General features: G+C 42.4%; 1 long non-coding RNA gene and 1 pseudogene across 2 annotated transcripts; one reads left to right on the forward strand and one right to left on the reverse strand.

The window, feature by feature from the left end:
• The first annotated feature begins 1,156 nt into the window (after positions 1-1,156).
• LOC106579859 (uncharacterized) lies at positions 1,157-10,024 on the forward strand. Of its 2 annotated transcripts, none has more exons than XR_014381822.1 (5): positions 1,157-1,306; positions 1,802-2,494; positions 8,325-8,630; positions 8,801-8,964; positions 9,535-10,024. It is a non-coding gene; the product is annotated as an uncharacterized LOC106579859 (long non-coding RNA). The 2 variants fall into 2 exon arrangements; XR_014381823.1 differs by having other exon boundaries at positions 8,377-8,630.
• Positions 10,025-13,768: 3,744 nt separating this feature from the next.
• LOC145862471 (general transcription factor II-I repeat domain-containing protein 2A-like) lies at positions 13,769-14,542 on the reverse strand (annotated as a pseudogene).
• Between the last annotated feature and the right edge of the window lie 1,154 nt (positions 14,543-15,696).

Here is a 15,696-nt window from a genome sequence, read left to right on the forward strand (position 1 = left end):
GGAATGATTTATAACACTAATTCAGAGTTTTGTTGATGCCAGAACTTGGCGGGTAGCTGTATAGCTTGCATTGATGGTTGAGCTATGTACTCAGAATATTGAACAATGTGCTTTCTCCGTAAAGTTATTTGGAAATCTGACACAGCGGTTGCACCAAGGAGTAGTGTATCTATAATTCTTTAAATAATTGTTATATATTTTGTCAACGTTTATGATGAGTATTTTTGTAAATTGATGTGCTCATTCACCGGAAGTTTTGGTGGGAATAAATTTTCTGAACATCACGCGCCAATGTAAAATGGGGTTTTTGAATATAAATATGAACTTGATCGAACAAAACATACATGTATTGTGTAACATGATGTCCTAGGAGTGTCATCTGATGAAGATCGTCAAAGGTTAGTGCTTAATTTTAGCAGTATTTTGGGTTTCTGTGACATCTCCTTGCTTGGAAAATGGCTGTGTGGTTATTGTTTGTCTATGTACTGTCCTAACATAATCTAATGTTTTGCTTTCGCTGTAAAGCCTTTTTGAAATTGGACAATGTGGTTACAGTAAGAAGTGTATCTTTAAAATGGTGTAATTGAAATTATTAGATTGTTGATGTTTTGTATTTCGCGCCCTGATGTTCCATTGGATGTTGGCTAGCGGAACGTCTGTCCTCAACAGGTTTTAAGCAATGTCAATTAACATATGCAATACCATTGTTTTAAGCAATGTTATGTTTAGGGTTATAGTAGCCAAAAACACACAGTAACACCAATGTGTTCATGAAAGTCAATAACTAATTAGTCCTTCCCAAGGGGGTTTACTGTTAACAATAGCAAAGCTTATTTATAGATGAGTGCACAGATTTGGGTGTGATGCAGCCTCTGGCACATTATTATTATTTAAAAACCTTGTGTCAATGCAACTAATGAATGTATAGTAATGTATTTTCTAACTGCCATTACAGAATTACACAATTTTGGATAATCAAGTAGGCCTACTCTGGCTTTTCTTTCCACACAAGGACATTTAATTATAAATTACTGCACTGGGCAAGTTCATTGAAACTTTGAACTCTAAAGGTCAAATGATCCTTCTGTCCTCTGAACAAAGTTAAAATATACCAAAACATGTGATTGTGTGTGTGTGTGTGTGTGTGTGTGTGTGTGTACACAATCCAGCACAAAGTGTAGCGAAGAAGGCAGTCAGGACCAGCCTAACAGAAAACAAAGTTTTCAATACACTTTACATCAAGGAGGCCAGTGAGTGACTGTCTGCATTCATGTCAGTATATCAACTGACCAACAGCTGTCTACAGGTATGCTTAGGCTATGTATTATGTCTACGTTTCTTACTTAATTTTGAATATACCGATGAGAACTCTCAGATCCCAATAAGTGCATTTACACATAATACTTACATGTGAGCTGGATGTGACTCTTCTGTCTACATTGGGTCCTCTGTATTTTATTGCTATTCATATTAACTTAAATTAATGTATCTGCTTTCAGTGCATCCACACTGTGCAGGCTTTTTCTTTTTTTCCAAATTTTATTCCACACTGGGTAGAAATATGTTCACAATGTGGCCCTGGCCACCTCTAGACTACACATCACCTCACTGATTTGACTCAAACTCTCAGGTACTTTCAAAAAAATCTCTTACTGTCTCTCTTGCAGTCTGTCTGCCTTTTAGAGGGATTTCCTAACCCCAGCGTACTGCTTTATATCAAAAGTGATGATAGGGCATTTGGTTGAAAAACGAATTAGAAGTGTATTGTAAATATTGTTTCTGCCATCCTTTATAATTTCAGCTGATGATCCTTGGAACACACACACCAGGCAGAGCCACAGCCAGTATGAGGGGTGGAAGTCCTGCCAGCTGCTGCCTGTATTTTTTACGAGTCACTAGAATATGAAGCTTCACCGAAAGAATAGGCAAGCCCAGGTTGTAGAATCTTGTGTGCATGACTTTCTACAGTGACAGCGCGTTTAGCCAATCTTCATGAAACATTCTATCTCCATAGCAGAGGTCCACTTTCAATCTGTTGCATTCATTTAATATCATTTATGTAGGGAAACTTGCCTTTCAAGCCCTCAACTTGTCATTCGTTGACAAGACTAAGTCTTGTTCAATGTATGAGTTTTAGTACCTTAGTCTGAATTACGAAAAGTGTATTTTGTTGTATGCTTAATGTCTGGCCTAAAGACACAACATCTTTTATATTATTTGTATTGCCTGGCAGGTTGGCATTCCTTTTATAAGAGGACAGCCAACCTGAGCCTCTCCCTGACACCTCTTGCATCCTAGAATGAGTAGCCAGATCCTAGAATGAGTAACCCGACTTTCTGTGGTCTTCACCCCAACCATCTAGCCACTGACCCGGCGAGCCAGCATTGTCAGACGCAGATGTGAAGCAGATGTGATTGACGACCACATACCCTTCACCAGGAGCAACACCAGACGAACTGGGAGCTCGACTGGACCTGTTAAGTCCTCGGCATTGGTGAGTCTGTGCAAACTGTGTGTGTGGTGGTGGAGGGCTGAGATACCAGCTGTGAGAGAAGAACCAGCTATGAGAGACTTGGGTGGTGGTGGAGTTACTGACCTGTGTGTGTGTGTGTGTGTGTGTGTGTTAATCCTGTGACTAGGGCTGTTGCTGTGACATTATTACTGCCACACTGGCTGTCATGAGTCATGACTGCAGTAAAATTCTATGTGACCAATGAATCACAGTAATCTCATTTTATGCACTCTCGACGTATTTTAGTAGTACCCAACTATCTAATTCTCATCAGGCCGCTAATGACCTGGTACTCGGGGCTCTATTGTCCCTCCATCAGGTCCTAATGGCCTGGTACTCGGGGCTCTATTGTCCCTCTAACCACTCTGATGTCAATGCAAATGCAATCAAAAATCACATCAAACTCATCAAAACGGTATGTGCTTTTAAAATTCATTTGAGCAATATGAGATGGATGGGAGTTCCATGCAATAATGGCACTATATATACACACACTGTACACTTTCTTGAATTTGTTCTGGATTTGAGGACTGTGAAAAGACCTCTGGTGTCCAGTCAGATGAGGTAAGTGTGTGTCAAAGCTGTGTGTAAATTGACTATGCAAAGAATTTAGCATTTTTTGCACATGAATGTTTCTTATAAAAAGAAGTGATGCAGTCAATCTCTCAAACTCTTAGCGAAGACAGACTGGCATGCATAGTATTTATATTATAACTCTAATAGGGAACGTGAGCTGGGTTTAGACCGTCATGAGACAGGTTAGTTTCAACTAGGTTTTTCTATGCAGCACTAGGCCACATGACTGGACAATAATCAAGACAAGACAAAACTGGAGCCTGCGGGACTTGCTTTTTGGAGTGTGGTGTCAAAAAAGCAGAGCACCTCTTTATTATGGGAAGACCTCTCCCCATCTTTACAACCATAGCATCTATATGTTTTGACCATGACAGTTTACAGTCTAAGGTAACACCAATTAATTTAGTCTCCTCAACCTGTTCAACAGCCACGCCATTCATTACCAAATTCAGCTGAGGTCTAGAGCTTAGGGAATTATTTGTACAAAATAGTTTATTACTGGCCACCCATATCAAAACTGACTGTAACACCTTGTTAAGGGTTTCAGTGACTTCATTTGCTGTGGTTGCGGAATCATCAGCATAAATTACCTGCCAGTGGCAGAGGGCCTAGAGAGCTGCCCTGTGGTACACCACACCCTACATGTTTGACTTTAGAGAGGCTTCCATTAAAGAAAACCCTCTCAGTTCTATTACACTGAACACAAATATATGCAACAATTTCAAAGATTTTACTGAGTTACAGTTCAAAGAAATCTGTCAATTGAAATAAATTCATTAGGCCATAATCTATGGATTTCACATGACTGAATACAGATATGCATTTGTTGGTCACATATACTTAAAAAAAGGTAGGGGCGTGGATCACAAAATCAGTCAGTATCTGGTGTGACCACCATTTGCCTCATGGAGTGCGACACATCTCTTTCGCTTAGAGTTGATCAGGCTGTTGACTGTGGAATGTTGTCCCACTCCTCTTCAATGGCTGTGTGAAGTTTCTGGATATTGGCAGGAACTGGAACACAATGTCGTACACGCCGATCCAGAGCATCCCAAACATGCTCAATGGGTGACATGTCTGGTGAGTTTGCAGGCCATGGAATAACTGGGACATTTTCAGCTTTCAGGAATTGTGTACAGATCCTTGCGACATGGGGCCACGCATTATCATGTTGAAACATGATGTTATGTCGTCAGATGAATGGCACGACAATGGGCCTCAGGATCTTGTCACGGTATCTCTGTGCATTCAAATTGCCATCGATAAAATGCAATCGTGTTCATTGTCCGTAGCTTATGCCTGCCCATACCATAACCCCACTGCCACCATTGGGCCCTCTGTTCACAACATTGACATCAGCAAACCGCTTCCCTGGTAGGGTTGAAACTGGGATTCATCCATGAAGAGCACACTTCTCCAGCATCAGTGGCCATTGAAGGTGAGCATTTGCCACTGAAGTTGATTACAACCCCAAACTGCAGTCAGATAATGCATAAATTCTTTGGTTGTGCAAACCCACAGTTTCATCAGCTGTCCGATTGGCTGGTCTCAGACGATCCCGCAGGTGAAGAAGCCGAATGTGGAGGTCTGTCCTGGGCTGGCGGGGTTACATGTGGTCTGTGGTTGTGAGGCCAGTTGGAAGAACGGCCAAATTCTCAAAAATGACGTTGGAGGCGGCTTATGGTAGAGAAATTAAAATTACATTCTCTGGCAATCGCTCTGGTAGACATTCCAGCAGTTAGCATGCCAATTGTACTCTGCCACAAAACTTGAGACATCTGTGGCATAATGTTGTGTGACAAAACTGCATATTTTAGTAGCGATTTATTGTCCCCAGCACAATGTGCACCTGTGTAATGATCATGCTGTTTAATCACATTCTTGATATGCAACAGCTGTCAGGTGGATGGATTATCTTGGCAAAGGAGATATGCTCACTAACAGGGATGTAAACAAATGTGTACATCATTTGAGAGAAATTGTAACGGTCGTCGTATGGAGTAGACCAAGGCGCAGCGGGTTGAGTGCTCATATTAAACTTTTATTGAACACTAAATAACAAAACAAGAAAACGAACGAACGACAAACAGTCTTGCAGGCTACACACAGCAATGCAAAAACAACTTCCCACAAAGGACAGGTGAAAACAGGGCTACATAAGTATGACTCCCAATCAGCAACAACGATGTACAGCTGTTCCTGATTGAGAGCCAGGCCAACAAAGAAATACACAACATGGACAGAGCCTAGAAATACAAAACATAGAACATAACCAAAAACCCCGGAATACTCTAAACAAACACCCCTCTACATAAACACATATCCCAACAAACCCCGAACCACATAAAACAAACACCCCCCTGCCACGTCCTGATCAAACTACAATAACAAATAACCCCTTTACTGGTCAGGACGTGACAGAAATATGTTTTGTCTGTGTATGGAAAATATCTGGGATCTTTTATTTCAGCTCATGAAACCAACACTTTACATTTTGGGTTTATATTTTTGTTCAGTGTAGATAGATCTGTTTCACCTGTCTTGTGCTTGTCTCTTATTTTTTCCCTATTATCCCCTGTGTATTTATACCTGCGTTTTCTGTTTGTCTTTTGCAAGTTCATCTTGTTTTGTCAGGTCTTACCAGCGTGTTTTCCGTTTCTCAAGTTTTAGTTTTCTAGTCTTCCTGGTTCTGACCTTTCTGCCTGTCCTGACACTGCCTGCCGTTCTTTCCCTGATTGACTCTACCTTGGATTACGAACCTCTGCCTGCCCCTTTGTTATAATAAATATTCTGAGAATCGAACTATCCGCCTCCTGTGTTTGCATCTGGGTCATATCCTGAGTCGTAATAGTACGAACTGGCCATGACTGAACCAGGTCCGCAACGCTGTCCCCCTTCAAGGAGCCACATTGGAAGACACAAGGAGTTACTTCATAAGCTTGTGGAGGGACTCCATACCTTGGCAGAATGCCATGACCATGCCTTCAATGCATTGTTGGAACAAATCAAACTACGCTGTAGATTTTCACAAGTTGGCCACCGAGAGTGCCTGGAACCCGGAGTCCATGTTCGACACCTTCCTTCACGGATTATCGGAGGTAATTAAAGATGAACTCACAGCCCGGGAGCTGCCCATGGACCTCGACTCCCTCATAGCCTTGACCATAAGGATCGATGGGCGGTTACGGGAATGCAGCAGGGAGAGGAGGTTTCCGGCCACACGTGCTCGTCCACGGGTTCCCCCTTGCCTCTGAAGAATCCCGGAAGTCCCAGATGCCTGCATTTCTGAGAGAATCCGATGTCACCTGAGTTCTCTGTCGACTAGCCTCCTCCGGAGCCCATGCAACTGAACAGGGCCAGATTGTCACCTGAGGTACGTTTACGCAGACTGAGCTCCGAAAGTTGTCTGTGTTGTGGTACTTCAGAACATTACATATCCACCTGTCCATTAAAAGACCAGGCTCATCAGTAGGTATGAGTATGCTGGTGGGCCATACAGGGAGTCTCCCATCTCCCATTACTCGTATTCCTCCCCATGCTATCCTGCTGTGGGGTGACCGGACTAAATATCTCCAGGTGCTCATTGGCCAACGGGAGCTTTATGGACGGGAGCTTTATGGACGCGACCCTAGTGTCGGAGCTGGGCATCTCCACACAACCCCTCTCCATTCCCATGGACGCCAGAGCATTGGATGGACTCTCTATTGGCAGGGTCACTCCCAGTACAGTTCCCATCAACCTGCGAGTGTCAGGTAACCACAGTGAGTCCATGCAGTTTCTGCTCATTGAATTTCCTCATGTACACATGGTTTTGGGATTGTAATGGCTCCAGAGGCAAAACCCCCTGATCAACTGGGCTATGGGTTCTATTCTGGGTTGGAGCCTGTTCTATCACGCGCATTGTCTCAAGGCAGCGCAGCCTGCCCATGGACATCCTCCTGCGGGCTTGGGAAAAGCCTCAGATCTCTCAGCCATTCCCGCGGAGTACCAGGACCTTCGGGAGGTTTTCAACAAGGTCCGAGCCACATCTCTTCCTTGGGTGGCAGCGTAGCCTAGTGGTTAGAGTGTTGAACTAGTAACTGAAAGGTTGCAATATCGAATCCCCGAGCTGACAAGGTTCAAATCTGTTGTTCTGCCCCTGAACAAGGCGGTTAACCCACTGTTCCTAGGCTGTCATTATAAATAAGAATTTGTTCTTAACTGACTTGCCTAGTTAAATAAAGGTAAAACTAAAAATCAACTCTACAACTGCGCCATTGACCTCCTCCCGGGGGACTACACCACCTTGGGGGCGGCTTTATTCCCTGTCTGGTCTGGAGACCAAGACCATGGAAGGGTACATTGAGGACTCTCTGGCTGCAGGGTTCATTTGTCCTTCTGCCTCCCCTCCTCATGGAGTTCATCTGTACCAGCTGATACAAGTAGGTATCCTATATTAGGTAGGCCAACTACTACTTGGATAGATAGGTGGAGGTTGCAAGCATAGAGAGGTAGATGTCTATAGTATCTAACTCTATGGTTGCAAGTCATTACAAGTCATTACTTTGCACTGATTCTCCTCATGGGCAGTACCAATATGAGTTTGACCTAAAAGTCATGTTACTGCGTGAGTTGCATTCCGATTCTTCACCCTTCTCCCAAAGTGTGCACACTTTCTTTCATGGATTTAGCAATGCTGGAAACTCCCTCCTGCTAATGCTTACACACCTATTCTATGCTTTTAAATCCACGATGAACAATGTGTAAGTGCACACTTCAGGAGAAGGGTGGAGAAGTGGGACGTAGCTATTGTGTGCTCTCTCAACCATTTCTAAGTCTACAGCATTATTCCAATTGAAGTAATACTTTCTACAGCATGGTAGGGTTCACGGTAGAGTTAAAATTATTGAATTAGATTCTTATTGTAATCCTATCCTCCACCACTGAGTTCTTGTGAGTTATTGTAAGTGACATTTTGTTTGTTTCTGTTTGCATACAGTAGTAAATATTGTCAATTGTCAACGCTATAGTAGTTTTATTAGAACCGCACGGGACAGTACCAGAGACTCTGTAAGGGGGCTGATTATCTATGATATGGACTGGAATCAATCTGATTCTCCTGAGTTCCTGTTGTCTGACTCTGAAAGGTACAACAATATTTTTGAGAGGAAAAGCCTTTCCTATATTAGCGTATTTGCTCCAGTCCAGACCTGACATTGTGCCTTTCAACTAATCTATTTTGTGTTCCAACCCTTAGGAAACTATGACAAGGGAGTGGTTCAGCTGACTAACGTCATTGCTGTCTGCAGACAACCCCAGCAGCTGCTCCAGCACACGGCCCCCTCCTGCCTTCCAGTGGTTCAGCTGACTAACGTCATTGCTGTCTGCAGACAACCCCAGCAGCTGCTCCAGCAGACGGCCCCCTCCTGCCTTCTAGTGGTTCAGCTGACTAACGTCATTGCTGTCTGCAGGCAACCCCAGCAGCTGCTCCAGCAGACGGCCCCCTCCTGCCTTCCAGATGTGTAACGGCTGTCTTCTGTAGAAATGGACCAAGGCGCAGCAGGTATGTGAATACTCATCTTTAATTAAAATAAAGGAGTAGAGCATCCACTTAACAATTCAAACAATATATACGACAGGAACAGTTTTGCAGGCACACAACACGCAGTGCAAAAACAACTACCCACAAAACCAAGTGACAAACATACTCCTACATATATGACTCCCAATCAGGAACAACGATCCCCAGCTGTTCCTGATCAGGAGTCACAAGACCAACACAGAACAATCACACACACAAGACTGCCACGTCCTGACCCCAAAACTACAACAACAGCTCCATCTGCTGGTCAGGACGTGACAAGATGCTACTGACCAAGCTACCCTCCATCAGCCAGGTGAGGATGCTCTCCCATGGGAAGCTAGGGCTGAAAAATTACTTGGTGCCCTTAACCATCTTCTTCCAATGATCTGCACTTGTTAACCCCCTTTGTGGATTTAAGGCAATGGATTGCTACCACCATGGTTGGGGGGATTTCTGCCATATTCCTTACACTACCAGTTCATTCCTTTTCAAGCCCATGAGGAGGATTATATGAATGCATACTTCGGTTTAGGGGTAGTGGGTCGGCTTGGTCCTGATTCTTTACCCTTCCTCCCAAAGTGTGCACTAGTTCAGTGGTCCTCATTCTTGGCGCTGAAGGGCAGCAGTGTGTAAATTGTCGTCCCTACCAGTGCTATAACAAACACCTAATTGAACTACAATAAGACCATACTTGGGTAGATTTAGTGAATTAATGGTTGGTTGTGACAACATGCATTAAACCCAAGCATACAGTTATTGTGAACAATAAAAAAAACTAATCGAATTGTGACTTGTGCACTTATCGTTAGTTGTACATTGATCATCAGTGTTATGTTTCCACTCATGTTAACCTTTTTGCATAATTTGTGCTCCTTTTTCACAGGTGGTTCTGGCTGATGACCTGTCTCCATTGCTGAGAAAAGCCGATGAGGAATATCACTTCGTCCCCAATATTACTACTAAAATGTCTAACTGTACCGATGAGAAAGGAGGGCAGACTTATCCATTGTCACCCAACTGTGTTCAGTCAAGTTTACAGTGCCAATTTGTTACCAGGCACATGTTTAACAAGGCATTCTGCGAATAGAATTACAATACAGAAATGTTCTTGCTCTTTAGTGAAATTATACCAACGTTATGTTGGAAACCATTAACAAGGAAAACGAGTTATCAAGGAAATTGTAACCCGTTTCTTGAACACCATTGATTCTAAGAACAATAAGTGTTACCTGTAAGACAATTTTTGTATCACAGGTCTCCAAGTGTACAGTAGGTGTATATCCTTAATAAAATAATTTGTGATAACTAATTGTGCAGACTGATTGCCATGGCATGGACATGACAATTCAGTTAATAAATTCAACACCAATCTGCTTTATGCTTCGGATTTTTAAGTCGACATTAGCAACAAAAAAACTCTATACCAGACCTGGGCAATTATTTTCCATAGAGGGCCAAATTATTTATATACATATATATATACACACACACACACACACACACACACAGTTGAAGTCGGAAGTTTAAATACACTTAGGTTGGAGTTATTAAAACTCCACAATTTCTTTGTTAACAAACTATAGTTTTGGTAAGTCGGTTAGGACATTTACTTTGTACATGACACAAGTATTTTTTTCCAACAATTGTTTACAGACAGATTATTTCACTTATAATTCACTGTATCACAATTCCAGTGGGTCAGAAGTTTAAATACACTAAGTTGACTGTGCCTTTAAACAGCTTGAAAAATTCAAGAAAATTATGTCATGGCTTTAGAAGCTTCTGATAGGCTAATTGACATAATTTGAGTCAATTGGAGGTGTACCTATGGATGTATTTCAAGGCCTACCTTCAAACTCAGTGCCTCTTTGCTTGACATCATGGGAAAATCAAAAGAAATCAGCCAACACCTCAGAAAAACTATTGTAGACCACAAGTCTGGTTCATCCTTGGGAGCAATTTCCAAATGCCTGAAGGTACCACGTTCATCTGTACAAACATAGTACGCAAGTATAAACACCATTGGACCACGCAGCCGTCATACCGCTCAGGAAGGTGACGTGTTCCGTCTCCTAGAAACGAACGTACTTTGGTGCGAAAAGGGCAAATCAACCTTGTGAAGATACTGGAGGAAACAGGTACAAAAGTATCTATATCCACAGTAAAACGGGTCCTATATCGACATAACCTGATAGGCCGCTCCTCAAGTAAGAAGCCACTGCTCCAAAACCGCCATAAAAAAACAGACTACGGTTTGCAACTGCACATGAGGACAAAGATCGTACTTTTTGGATGAATGTCCTCTGGTCCGATGAAACAAAAATAGAACTGTTTGGCCATAATTACCATCGTTATGTTTGGAGGAAAAAGGGGGGTCGCTTGCAAGCTGAAGAACACCATCCCAACCGTGAAGCACAGGGGTGGCAACATCATGTTGTGTGGGTGCTTTGCTAGATGGCATGATGAGGAAGGAAAATTATGAAGATATATTGAAGCAACATCTCAAGACATCAGTCAGGAAGTTAAAGCTTGGTCGCAAATGGGTCATCCAAATGGACAATGACCCAAAGCACACTTCCAAAGTTGTGGCAAAATGGCTTAATTACATCTAGATGTTCCGCTAGCGGAACGCCTCGCCAATATCCAATGGTAGAGCGTGGCGCGAATTACAAACTCCTCAAAAATCCAAAAACTTCCATTTTTCAAACATATGACTATTTTACACCATTTTAAAGACAAGCCTCTCCTTTATCTAACCACATTGTCCGATTTCAAAAAGGCTTTACAACGAAAGCAAAACATTAGATTATGTCAGGAGAGTACCCAGCCAGAAATAATCAGACACCCATTTTTCAAGCTAGCATATAATGTCACAAAAACCAAAACCACAGCTAAATGCAGCACTAACCTTTGATGATCTTCATCAGATGACACTCCTAGGGCATTATGTTATACAATACATGCATGTTTTGTTCAATCAAGTTCATATTTATATCAAAAACCAGCTTTTTACATTCGCATGTGACGTTCAGAACTAGCATACCCACCGAAACTTCCGGTGAATTTACTAAATTACTCACGATAAACGTTCACAAAAAACATAATTATTTTAAGAAATATAGATACAGAACTCCTTTATGCAATCGCGGTGTCCGATTTTAAAATAGCTTTTCGGTGAAAGCACATTTTGCAATATTCTGAGTAGATAGCCCGGCCATCATGGCTAGCTATTTTGACACCCACCAAGTTTAGCACTCACCAAACTCAGATTTACTATAAGAAAAATTGGATTACCTTTGCTGTTCTTCGTCAGAATGCACTCCCAGGACTTCTACTTCAACACCCAATGTTGTTTTGGTTCCAAATAATCCATAGTTATATCCAAGTAGCTGCGTTTGTTCTTGCGTTCAAGACACTATCCGAAGGGTGACGCGCCGGTGCGTATCGTGACAAAAAAATTCAAAATATTCCATTACCGTACTTCGAAGCATGTCAAACGCTGTTTAAAATCAATTTTTAATGCGATTTCTCGTAAAATAGCGATAATATTCCGACCGGGAGACCTTGTTTTCGTTCAAACACTGAAAATGTAAAATGGACTCTTCACATGCACGCGCGGCCCGTGTCATTGTTCTCAGATCGACCACTTTCCAAATGCCCTACTGTTTTTCGCCCAGGGACTGCAGAGTCATCATTCCCCGTTCTGGCGCCTTCTGAGAGCCTATGGGAGCCTTAGAAAATGTCACGTTACAGCAGAGATCCTCTGTTTTCAATAAAGAGGCTATAGAAGGCCAAGAAATGGTCAGAGAGGGCACTTCCTGTATAGAATCTTCTCAGGTTTTGGCCTGCCATATGAGTTCTGTTATACTCACAGACACCATTCAAACAGTTTTAGAAACTTTAGGGTGTTATCTATCCAAATCAAACAATTATATGCATATTCTAGTTTCTGGGCAGGAGTAATAACCAGATTAAATCGGGTACGTTTTTTATCCGGCCGTGAAAATACTGCCCCCTATCCTAAACAGGTTAAGGACAACACAGTCATGGTATTGGAGTGGCCATCACAAAGCCCTGACCTCAACCCTGTAGAAAATTTGTGGGCAGAACTGAAAAAGTGTGTGCGAGCAAGGAGGCCTACAAACCTGACTCAGTTACACCAGCTCTGACAGGAGGAATGGGCCAAAATACACCCAACTTATTGTGGAAGCTTTTGGAAGGCTACCCGAAACGTTTGACCCAAGTTATACAATTTATAGGCAATGCTACCAAATACTAATTGAGTGTATGTAAATTTCTGACCCACTGGGAATGTGATGAAAGAAATAAAAGCTGAAATAAATCACTCTCCTATTATTCTGACATTTCACATTCTTAAAATAAAGTGGTGATCCTAACTGACCTAAGACAGGGGTTTTTACTAGAATTAAATGTCAGGAATTGTGAGAAACTGAGTTTAAATGTATTTGGCTAAGGTGTATGTAAACTTCCGACTTCAACTGTATATATATGCTGTAAATCACCTCCAGACATCCTACTTATCTTACTTTTTTAATTTGCACAGAAATAAACCAAATCCATGTTCTCCTTTTGGTAGGTATTTTCATTATTAAACATGCAATGAACTACACGGAGGGAAAGTACACTGTGCATTCAACACCACGGACAGAACTCTTGTTAAAGGGTATGAACAAAAACACAAGAAAGAGAGAGCTCAACATTACATTTAAACTACTCAATCAATGTGAGGACTGAAGTCTCTGATGGGCATTGACTACAGCAGTGAAGTCAAGTATAGTTTCTGATGTCGCTATGCGCAGGATTGCTGAGAGGTGAAAGTCAGTAAGAGATGATCTGTGCCTTGACTTGTTATATTTCATCACTGAAAATGTCTGTTCCCCAAACAGTACAAACATCTTCTGAGCTTTACTCCTAATCTTTGGAAAGTTTTGTTCATCAAGAGATGCATAGAACCTTGTCAGTGACATTGTTTTGTATAGTTATCCAATCACTGCAGCAGACTGAAGATCGATAAGCTCAAGTTGCAGGTCAGTGGAAGCGTTATCCACATTGAAGGTGAAAGGAGAGGAAACCAACAACATGTCATTTTCCAACACTTAGAAGTCCTCAAAACAAAGAGAAAACTCACCGTTCAAAGCACGCACCAGCGATGTCTACTTCTCCCGCTGGTCGTCTGATAGGGAACAGACTAGTAGTGTCGGAAGGCGGGTGAGATTGTTGGCTTCTACTTGGCGGGTCAGGAGGAGTAATTTTCCTTTGAAGGCTTTGACAAAGCTGTACATCTGACGTGCAAAAAGGCCCTTCCCTTGTAGTTTGGAATCCAGTTCAATCATAAGGACCATGTTGTCCACAGTGAAGGCAAAATCAGCCAACTATTCTTTATCTTGCAGTTGAGGGAAATCCACATATTTTCCTTTCATTTGCAAAAACTCAGCAATCTCCGACTTCAGGTCCCACACCCTTTTAAGCACCTTCCCCAAATCCAGCCATCTCACGTTTGTGTGGTAGGGGAGATCTGCATGACCTGTCTCTGTCTCTTCCAACAGTGAGACAAACTGCCTGTGGTTTAAAGATTTTGCTCTTATGAAGTGTACCACTTTAGTGACTGTATCCACAGCATGGCTCATTTTCAGAACACATTTACAGAACACCTCCTGGTGAATAATGCAATGCAGGGAAATAATTTTCTGATCTGGGTTCAGCTCAGCTATTTGATCTTGTATCTTTTTCAAATGGCCAACGTTTTTTCCTGTTAAGTTTGGGCACCCATCAGTGGTCACACTGGATAACTTTAAAAAACTCAGTCCCAGCTTTGCCACAAATGTATTAACCTCTTCCAATAAATCTTTCCCTGTGGTTGTGCTCTTCATTGACTGCACTGAAGCAAGCTCCTCTGTCATTTCAAAGTCTGGGGTTATGCCTCGTAAGAATATCAACAACTGCGATGTGTCACATGCATCACTGCTCTCATCCAGGGCCAAGGAGAAATAGGTGAAATCCTTTACCTTGTCTTTCAACTGTATCAAGCAGATCTTTGCCATTTCCAAAACGTAGCAATGCTTAAGACATGGATTTCATGTTGTAATGTTAACAATACAGCAGCAGCGCCTCTTCAACCTCAGGAGGCTGAAGAAATTTGGCTTGTCACCAAAAACACTCACAAACTTTTACAGATGCACAATCACCGCCTGGTACGGCAACTGCTCCGCCCACAACCCTAAATTTCCGCTCTCTCCACTGGCTTCCAGTCGAAGCTCGCATCCGCTACAAGACCATGGTGCTTGCCTATGGAGCTGTGAAGGGAACGGCACCTCCGTACCTTCAGGCTCTGATCAGGCCCTACACCAAAAAAAGGGCACTGCGTTCATCCACCTCTGGCCTGCTCGCCTCCCTACCTCTGAGGAAGCACAGTTCCCGCTCAGCCCAGTCAAAACTGTTCGCTGTTCTGGCACCCCAATGGTGGAACAAGCTCCCTCACGACGCCAGGACAGCGGAGTCAATCACCACCTTCCGGAGACACCTGAAACCCCACCTCTTTAAGGAATACCTGGGATAGGATAAAGTAATCCTTCTAACCCCCCCTTAAAAGATTTAGATGCACTATTGTAATGTGGTTGTTCCACTGGATATTATAAGGTGAATGCACCAATTTGTAAGTCGCTCTGGATAAGAGCGTCTGCTAAATGACTGTAAATGTAAATGTAAATGTAAACAATGTACCCAAAAGTAGTTCAAATTAATGTTTCATTTTATTACCTAAACAAAACTTGTTAAAACAGCGAAATTGGAGCGGAAACCAGCAAGGTTTGCGTAGCGATGATGAAAAGAACGTCATTTTGGCTGTTATGATCTCCAAAATTCTAATCATTAGGTCATCACACTGTTGATATAGCAACGGACGCTAAAAGTTCACCGAATTCCATTGTGACGTGGAGGGGGACACTATTTCCTCAAAACGTTCTACAGCTGCACCATTGAGAGCATCTTGACTGGCTGCATCACCACTTGGTATGGCAAATGCTTG

Source organism: Salmo salar, chromosome 20, assembly GCF_965601325.2.
Source record: "Salmo salar chromosome 20, fSalSal1, whole genome shotgun sequence".
NCBI lineage: Eukaryota > Metazoa > Chordata > Actinopteri > Salmoniformes > Salmonidae > Salmo > Salmo salar.